Source organism: Hippoglossus hippoglossus, chromosome 10, assembly GCF_009819705.1.
Source record: "Hippoglossus hippoglossus isolate fHipHip1 chromosome 10, fHipHip1.pri, whole genome shotgun sequence".
NCBI classification, from domain to species: domain Eukaryota; kingdom Metazoa; phylum Chordata; class Actinopteri; order Pleuronectiformes; family Pleuronectidae; genus Hippoglossus; species Hippoglossus hippoglossus.
Window position 1 is genome coordinate 26,964,862 of NC_047160.1, and position 10,082 is coordinate 26,974,943.

The following is a 10,082-nucleotide window of genomic DNA, read 5'->3' on the forward strand; positions in this document are numbered from 1 at the left end:
GTTCACACGTATTTATAGATGAGCAGAGCTCCAGAGCAGATGTGGTGCCAACACTTCATTTTCAGCCTTTGTTAATGAATGTGGGAGATTATGTTTCTATTATGGTGCAATTAGCAAAAAATAAAAGATAAAGTCGAGCGATGAGAGCCTGTAATCACATTCACTGCTTGTCTAATAAAACACAAAGGGACCCGACGCAGTCAAAACACAAGCAACTGTCTCATCTCCTGTAAAAGCTGCTGCTGTTCTGAGCAGATGTTTCACTTCCTGGTGACCGGCGTGTTTCTGTTTGACGAGGACGTGACTTCACTGTGATGGTCTCAGTCTTTAAACCCTCTGAGACCTCAGACCTTCAGTCAATCTGGGTTCTACCACAAGTCAACATGAGGCCGACTGAACAGAGAACTACTCTGTTGGAAATGCATTTCACTGTGAGTGTTGATTTAAAGGTGAAACCGAATCAGAAAATCCATTTGGATTCTGAAGTCAAACTGACTGGCTGGTTGATACCGACAAACAGTAGGGGGCGCTGATTCTTCAGTCAGTCATTTATACCACTGCAGAAGAAAGGAGGCTCAGGGGGTACAGAGGGTCGTCCAGTAGCCTTAAGGTTGGTGGTTCGATCCCTGGCTCCTTCACTCCTCCGTGGTCGAAATACAGTTCAGGGGGAAACATGAATGTGATCAAAGCTCGTTGATCTCAGGCGAAGACGCCATGTTTCCTCTTCTGGAGCCTGGAGCGATGGTTCACGTGATGAAGACGTCACTCATTCACTGAATCAGAAACAATCCTTGAACTTTAACTATGTACAGTTTGCTTTTCTTTATAGATTTTACCACATTTAACATTTAACCCACATGAACGTGATGTTTTACATGTTGGTTTCTGTGCTGCTGCATCTGCTTTATATTTAAATCTCATCACAACTTTATCCTTAATCCAAAAAGATGAAAAGAAAAGATAATAAGACTGATATTTAATTAATTAAATTAATGATTAAAACAAAGATTTGAACAGTTCGAGTTTCAAAATATAATTTAGATTCATTTCTTTAAACACATCAATGTGAAACACAGGTTCTTTAAAAGGTGTGTGTGTGTGTGTGTGTGTGTGTGTGTGTGTCGGCATCAGTCCACCTACAGATGGTCAGACTCTCACTCGTCTGTCACACTCTGATTGGCTGCTTTGCTGCTGGAAGCTGCTGAACCAAATCAGACAGATTTTCACACACAGACACACACACTCTCTCTCACACACAAACACACACACACACACACACACACACACAGATACAGACACACACACAGTATGGCGTATACAGGAGGAACAGAGCAGCAGTAACAACATGTAATTCCAGAGACGATGATGTCTGGTGGTCGTGATAAAGATTTAACCTCGAACACGTTGGAATTCTCCTTTTGTACGAACGATTTCTCGAAGCTGTTGAAGCTTCAGATTTCAATTTGTTCATTTGCTCTTTGTTTAATCTGTTGGAGCCGAGTAGAGAGCGACTATAAGAAGATATTCATCTGAGAGACATAAAGAAATCCAGAAAAATGACTCTTCAAATGTCTCCAGAAACATGAGAAATGTCCCAGATTTATCCAATAAATCTCACTCAGAGTTATTAACTGTATCACAGGTGATAATCTGCTTTGAATCAGATTAATTAGATTTATAGATCATCCAAACACGTTCCGTACGTAAAGTAAATGTTAAAAAGTGAATTAATTCATCAAAACAGAAACAGTTTGTTCTTCAGTTTTATGAGATTTTACACTTTTGTTCCTCTACAGTTCAGTTCAGGGGAAATATTTTACTTTTATTATTAAACGTATTTACTTTGCAGACAGAGACGTGTTAGCATCGTAGGTCTGAGGTTTTAATGTGGGAACCAGTGTTTTCATGTCCTGGTTATGAATGAAAAGGGGTTTTATAGGTTTTATGTATATTGCACTTTTATATTGAAAAATGAATTAATCAATACAAGTGTAATATATTTAAAGTGTTGAAAGTAGAATAAAATGTGGCTACAAGGAAAATATGCACCTTTATGGAAGGTGGAATTAAAATAAAGGAAATTAAAAGTCATACGATAATGTCATGAAGTGAATATTTCATATTTAAGTTCAAATAATACATACATTTTAAGAAAACGCGTAGATTTATAGAAACAATAACATTTAAAACACTGTATAAAATAAATTAAATATAAAACATTAAATACAATCTAATAATAGGTACATGTAATATCCAAGATTTATTTTTTATTTTATTTTTACATTTTTCTCAGTAAAACTAAAATCACAGGTCACTAACTGTGATGTGTGTGATTCAGTATCTGACCACTGGAGGGCGCTGTGCTTTTTTGTTATGAGCTGAGGAGCGACTGGTTGTTCAGTTCAAACTTTAAATATAATATTTAAATAATCAAAGTGATGAAGTAAAATATTAAATAGTCATTAAATGACTAATAATAAGATAATAGAAATATAAACAGAAAATAATATTATATTTCAATAATAATCTGAATCAAAACATTCTGCATGATGAGCTCTTTTGTTTAGGGATGTTAATAATTAACCGTTTAACTATTAACTGACAATTAGAATTAAGATTGATTAATATTCATGAGCTAAAATAAAAATATGTATAAAGGTTTTAATCAGACGTTTCTTGAGGCCGAACACTGAACCTCTGAATCTCTGGGACGTTGATCTGACGTCTGCAGGAGGCTGAGCAGCTGTTTGTCTCTTTGTCTCTTTGTTGGTTTGTCTCTTTGTTGGTTTGTCTCTTTGTTGGTTTGTTGGTTTGTCTCTTTGTTGGTTTGTTGGTTTGTCTCTTTGTTGGTTTGTCTCTTTGTTGGTTTGTTGGTTTGTCTCTTTGTTGGTTTGTTGGTTGGTTTGTTGGTTTGTTGGTTTGTTGGTTTGTCTCTTTGTTGGTTTGTTTGTTGGTTTGTTGGTTTGTTGGTTTGTTTGTTGGTTTGTTGGTTTGTTGGTTTGTCTCTTTGTTGGTTTGTTGGTTTGTTTGTTGGTTTGTTGGTTTGTCTCTTTGTTGGTTTGTTGGTTTGTTTGTTGGTTTGTTGGTTTGTCTCTTTGTTGGTTTGTTGGTTTGTTGGTTTGTCTCTTTGTTGGTTTGTTGGTTTGTTGGTTTGTCTCTTTGTCTCTTTGTTGGTTTGTTGGTTTGTTGGTTTGTCTCTTTGTTGGTTTGTTGGTTTGTTGGTTTGTCTCTTTGCTGGTTTGTTTGTTGGTTTGTTGGTTTGTCTCTTTGTTGGTTTGTTGGTTTGTCTCTTTGTTGGTTTGTTGGTTTGTTGGTTTGTCTCTTTGTTGGTTTGTTGGTTTGTTTGCTGGTTTGTTGGTTTGTCTCTTTGTTGGTTTGTTGGTTTGTCTGCAGGAACCACTCACCTGATCTGGTGAGGTTAGGAGTCCGAGGTCAAAGGTCCAGTGTTCAGGTGCTAAAGGTGTGAAGCAGTTTCTGAAACGGGTCGAGCAGCGTTTCCTGGTGTCTCAGTTTCAGCAGCTGTGAAGCTCTGTGTGTGTTGTGATGTCAGACGTGTCAGTGAGACGTGTCATGTGGACGCAGCCTCACCACGACATGTGGGTCATTGGACCTGTGACGAGGATCCATCAGAACTGTGTGTGTGTGTGTGTGTGTGTGTGTGTGTGTGTGTGTGTGTGTGTGTGTGGTTCTTTGTGAGTAAATGACAGTTTATGTGTGAGAACATGAACAGAACCTCTGACAGTGCAGGGTGTCAGTAACCCCCCCCCCCCCCCCCCCCCCCCCCCCTCCATTAATGCCTGCGTCTCTGGCCCGGCGGCGGCCCGGCGCTGAGTTATGACATTTCTGGCATAGCTGTGCTGCAGGTGAAAACACGTCGCTGTGAAATGCAGTTTAACTAATGGTGCACCTCCTGCAGCAATTTGTCCTCAGCAACAACACATAAATTACCGTTTAGGAGACGACTGTAGGCCGCCGGCGCTCCGAGGCGCTGACTGACAGTTTGAGGCGAGTACAGCAGCAGTTCTCAAGCCGAGCGGTGGAGACCCCCCCGGGGCCCCTGCAGGGGTTTCCAGGGAGTTCCCTTTTAAAATTCAACTTTGATTTACAAGAATTTCCCCAATTACAGCCTGAAAGATTTCACTCACAAATCTGTCAGGCAGCTGTCTGATCACGCCTGCTCGTCAGCGGTTTCTATGGCGACTGACCCACAGCAACACATCACAAGAAGAACAATGCAGTCGTTAAAGAACTGCTCATTCATATAAATAAACCTGTTTCAGAATAAGATAAAGAAATAAGGAAATAAAGGAAATAGAAATTGCAGTTAACAGACAAACACATTTAAAAATGATTCCTTTCACTGTTCTGTGAATAAAGATGGACGACATCACAGCTAGCAAAAGAGAAGCCAAAGGGTCGCCCCCTGGTGTCTGGCTGCAGTATAGGTCATAAATCTCCATGTTAGCAGACGGGACACGGACCAAACAACAAGAAATCAAAGTAAACGTTGAATAAATGTTTGTCAAACATGTTTCTGTCATTTCAGGTCGTTCTTCTCTCTCTGATGTTTGTTCAAGTGTTTCGGATCAGTTTGGTTTGAATCAGTTATTTGATGATATGAAAACAGGCGGAGACGTGATGATTGACAGCTGACACTGACATCATCACCACAAGATGGCAGCGTTCGCATATCCTGGATGTTTTGGGAGGAGGTGGAGACGTGTCGCTCATATTTTTTAATCTTATCATTTTTTATAATTCATCACTATGGTTACACCTGGTGTCCACACACCTCCAAATCTTAAATTGTTTAAACGCTGCTCATTTTAGTTTGGAAACTTTGTGTTTGAGTCTGAACAGAAACTGAGACTTTATTAAAGGATGACGCAGACGTTCTCTTCCTGATTGGTTCTCATCAGTCACATGACAGAGCACAAACCTCAGTGGCAGTAAACTTTCCTATTCTCTATTTTGTACTTTAAATCAAACCGTTGTCTTCCACTTATTCCCGACGTCCCTCTCACTTTCCAGCTCCTCCTGCAGGATCCTGAGATGTTCCCAGGCCTGATGGGTAATGTAGTCCCTCCAGCAGGTTCTGGGTCCAGGCCCGGTCCACCTCCAACACCCGACATGTGTCTCTCAGGCTGAGTCCCCGACGGAGACAAGTCATTGCAGCCCCTTCACGACCTCGTTCTTTTAGCTGAGACTCTCAAATACATTTTGAATTAATTTGCTTGAAGTTAAACTTCACTGATTCTGGTGATTCCACAGAACTTCTGGTTTGTCGTTGGCAACAAGAAAAACCTGCAGCACGGAACTCATTTTACCCCGAAGGTCCCGGACACAAGAGAAATCACTGCTGCAATTTAATAAAGCATCGAGCACAAGAGAGCAAAGCCTGGAAACAATATACAATCATAAACTTGAATTATAACACATCTTTAAAACCTCAAACCTTTAAACTGAATCTTGTATCTTTATTTCTCTCTGCTGGTAAACGATGACCTGTCACCGTCACTGGAGCCGAATGTCTTCAAAATACTTTGTTTGTGTATCATCGGCCTCAGAGGCTCAGCGCCGTCATCACGTCACTTCAGTTTCCTTCGTTTCTTCACAGCGAAGAATCACAAACCGTTCGTTAGTGTCAGAGAAACCGTCGCTCAGTCAGCGATTCGTCGGATCGGGATGAAATGACAGGAAGCGCGGCGAGGTTTGTTCAAAACCTCCGACAGCTGACTGCCTCCGAGATGAAAGCAACTGACAAAGAGACATAATGTCTTTGTGTGTGTGTGTGCGTGTGTGTGTGTGTGTGCGTGTGTGTGTGTGTGTGTGTGTGTGTGTGTGTGTGTGTGTGTGTGTGTGTGTGTTTTTGTGTGTGTGTGTGTTTCCTGCAGAGGGAATGTCGTCCGACCACCATCGTCTCCTTGTCGAAGGAAACGCTCGTGAGACAACAGCAGTGATTAAATAACGGAAGTCAGTGATAGAGTTTTTTAAATGTGACCATCAGAGCTGAGATGAGACAGAGACAGAGACAGAGACGGAGACAGAGACAGAGACAGAGACGGAGTCAGAGACAGAGACAGAGACAGAGACGGAGACAGAGACAGAGACAGAGACAGAGACGGAGACAGAGACAGAGACAGAGACGGAGTCAGAGACAGAGACAGAGACAGAGACGGAGACGGAGACAGAGACAGAGACGGAGTCAGAGACAGAGACAGAGACAGAGACGGAGACAGAGACAGAGACGGAGACAGAGACAGAGACAGAGACAGAGACGGAGACAGAGACAGAGACAGAGACGGAGACGGAGACAGAGACGGAGACGGAGACGGAGTCAGAGACAGAGACAGAGACGGAGACAGAGACAGAGACAGAGACGGAGACAGAGACGGAGACGGAGACGGAGACAGAGACAGAGAGACAGAGACGGAGTCAGAGTCATCAGACGTTTCACTGATAAAACACAACTCAACTCCTCATTACCTCTTGTATTAATAACCAGGTTACAACATGTGAAAATCTACATGTGGGTCGAGACTCGAGCGTCAGCGGTGACCTCAGCTCGATTGTGAACAGGCTGAATTAAACAGACTCTAGATCAGGACGTTCTCCTGATGAAGGAAACATCTTTAATATTTTAACTTCGACTCCGTTTGACCACAAACTGTTTCCTTCATTCAGAAGTGAAACTTTTCCTGAAGTGTGTGGCCGGTTGTGAGTCCGGTGTGTAAAGGTTCCATCTCCTCAGGACCGACTGTAAAATGAAAAATACGACTTGATTACTAAGTGACACCTCGTATATTCATGTGAAACCTCCGCGGGCCGGAGGCTCAGCGGGGGTTTACGGGGACGCTGATGGGCGATGATGGCCGATGTGTCTCTACACGACCTCGGCCGCCACCCGGCTCTCTGTGCAAATGGCCTCCACGTCTCGGCGCTAAAATCAAACAATATGTCGCTGGTATCACCACAGACATGTCGGCAGACGTCTGAACGCTCAGTGTTGGTGGAGTCAAATGATTTGATGCTTCTGGTCCGAGGCTCTTTTCTTTCTTCTTGTCCTGGATCCAAACTTCTTTTCTTTTTCTTTGTTCAACACGTTAGTTTTCATTTGTCTTTTTACGAGAGATTGAATGTGGAACAGAGACAACACACGCTTGTTTTATCAGCTCAGTTCCTTCATGTTGTTTTGTCGTCTCTATCTCAGCGGATCTTCGTCTTCTACGTGTACGGCTCCTCTTCTTCATCCTGAGATATTTGTGTTCTTCCAGTTTCACGTCCTTCACGTGTTAGAAACCTCATCAACACGTCCACTCGCTCACTGGGAAGCTTCCACACATTTAACCAGGAGGCTTCAGGAGAAGATCCAGATAAAGTCCAGAGACACTGACTCAGACATTTGTTCTCACAGACGAGTGAGTCTCAAGTTCGACTGTTTCACGTTTTACATCTAAACGTATATTTTACTGCAGTTCTGCTTCCTGAGGAGACTTTTGATGATGAAAACAAATGAAAGCTGCTGCTGTTATTAAAATTGACTCTGAATCTGTCCCACGTGAGAATGAGCTCCGTGCACCAGCACCTCTGTTTCCAACAGACAGAAACAATCATCTGGGAAACGTCCTCATGCTTCTCCATGAAATTCACTTCTTCTCTTCCATCGATCCCAGTTTGAACCAGTATGTCACCAAAGGACCTGTTAACGTATTAGAATCAGCAGCAGAAGAAAACGATCACACAGCATCAGTTTCATTTGTGAACTTTATTTAAACATAGTTATTTACATTATTATTTCTCTTGTACTGTCTCGGAGCTTCAGGTAAACACCGGATGTTTTTGGTATCAGATTCTCATCACATCAACAAACTTGTTTTTCTTCTCAGACTCTCCGGAGGTGCGACACGGTGAAACATGTACGAGGACACAAAGCAAACGCCATAAACATGGCGGCCGTCAGGCGGGTAAACAAACAGCGGCGAGCAGGGAGGCGTTTAGCAGCTAATTGTCTTCACTGGGGAGCTGATACAGCCTCAGTTAAAGTCTGTAAAGTCCCCGAGCCGGAGGGCTGGAAACAGACGCTGCTACAGGAAGAGCCCAGGGGCACAGGGGAGGATTCATACCCCCACCGCACACACATAAACACACCTCCACTGAGAACACACACACACTCACTCCCACAACACACACACAGATGTAGAAATGAGAAGAAATGCATGAGTGCAACACACACACCTGGAGACAAAGGGAGTGTCAATCACCAACACACACACACACACACACACACACACACACACACACACACACACACACACACACACACACACACACACACACACACACACCTGAGCAGCCCCCTCCCCATGACACCTGTCAACACTTTAGCTGTGGAATAAACATCCCCTGAGCTCGTCTGACAGGTCGACCAGCAGATCAAATGGAAGCGCTGCCAACGCCGTCAGGTCCGACCTCAGATCAGCTCTCACTCCATCTCCTGATGGACAACATCAGATTAGAGCTCAGACCAACTGAGGAGCAGCGTCAGTGCTGAGGAGCCTTCATGACCAATCAGCTTCTCACTAAGAGCAACGAGAGAGAACCAACCGGATCCTCAGGACTGAGACTAAACGATAAACCAGATCAGTGAGGAATGAGCCAGATGATGAAGAGTAGAACCAGCTGCAGCCGTGAGACGATTTCTGAAATTCAAAAAGTTACGATTTCAAAAGGTGAATTTAAAAATAGCGATGGTTTCACTTCTGCTGCGTAACGTTCTCCTCACTTTGAAGTTTATTGGCAGTTGTCAAACAACAAATTGGTACATTAGCGCCACCAGCTGGTGTGGAGGGTGGACAGGTCTGAGCTCTTCTCCACCTGGACGGTGTCGGTGCAGAGACTGAATCCTTAAAGAACCGGTTCTGACACCATCTGGGAGGAAAGAAGGTCAAAGGACAACATTTGCAGTTAATTAACATGAACACTGTAAATATGAAAGAACCAAAACACGACTAAATGATAAATCCTCACGATCACACACGCTGTACTTGTACATTTTTTATAAACTGGAGGTCGTCACCATCATTTTAGTTTTCTTCTAAATCGTCTTTTCAAGATGCATTGAACTTAATTTGACTTTGAACATGTTGTAATGCTTCCTTCGGTCTAATGACTCCTCCTCTGCTCTGTTAACACATTCACACAGGAAGTTCGATTCCTAAACTAAACCTAATGAACCACAGTAAATTGGACGGATCCATCTGAGCAGGAACAAGTTCCCAGAGAACGTGAGTGATGAGAATCAGCAGCAGGACCCGCAGCACTGGTCAGAACCTAATTACATTAAGTCACTGTGAGCGGTTGTTTTCACTTCCTGTCGTCTTTTCTTTCTCTCTTTTCATTCATCGTTTTGAACCGGATCACCCTCTCTCTCTCTGCTCAGTGTTGGATCTCCTCGTTTCACCGCTCCATAAATAAAAGGCGTTACCTCCTGTCGTCCTCACTTCCTCCCTGCAGCTGTCTGACGGCTCTGCCCACCTCCAGCTCTGGACCTCGGGGGGTTTACTGCTACTTAGGTGGTAATATATCGTCCTGGTTACCACAGGTGTCTTCCTAAAGTGGTCTGGATCAGATAAGAACAGACCCTCCTCCCCTTTCCCGCCTCCCACACTTCAGACTCACCTCCCCCCCACACTCTGAAACCTGCCGCAGGGGATCTGTTCTTTAAATCTACACAGTGATCGGAGTTTAGGAAAACCTGTGATAGTAGTAATAAGGTCAGAGGTCAATCAGGACAAAGTCCTGTGACTTGGTTACTGTTTAAACTGCATCTGGACATAAACCGGTTTCCTGATGAACCTCTTCACGTCTAAAGATTCCTACTTAGCACTGGTTGTCGTACACAAAGAAAAACCTTTGCAAGTCCACATTGTTATAGCTTCAGAAAAGTAATATTTGCACCATCATGACAAACCGAATGAGGATCAGCTTTGATAAACCAGTGTTTAGATTACAAACACAAAGGACCTAAACCGGTTCCCTGTTGAACTCCACTCAAACATGATTTGATTTCCCGGAACATTCGA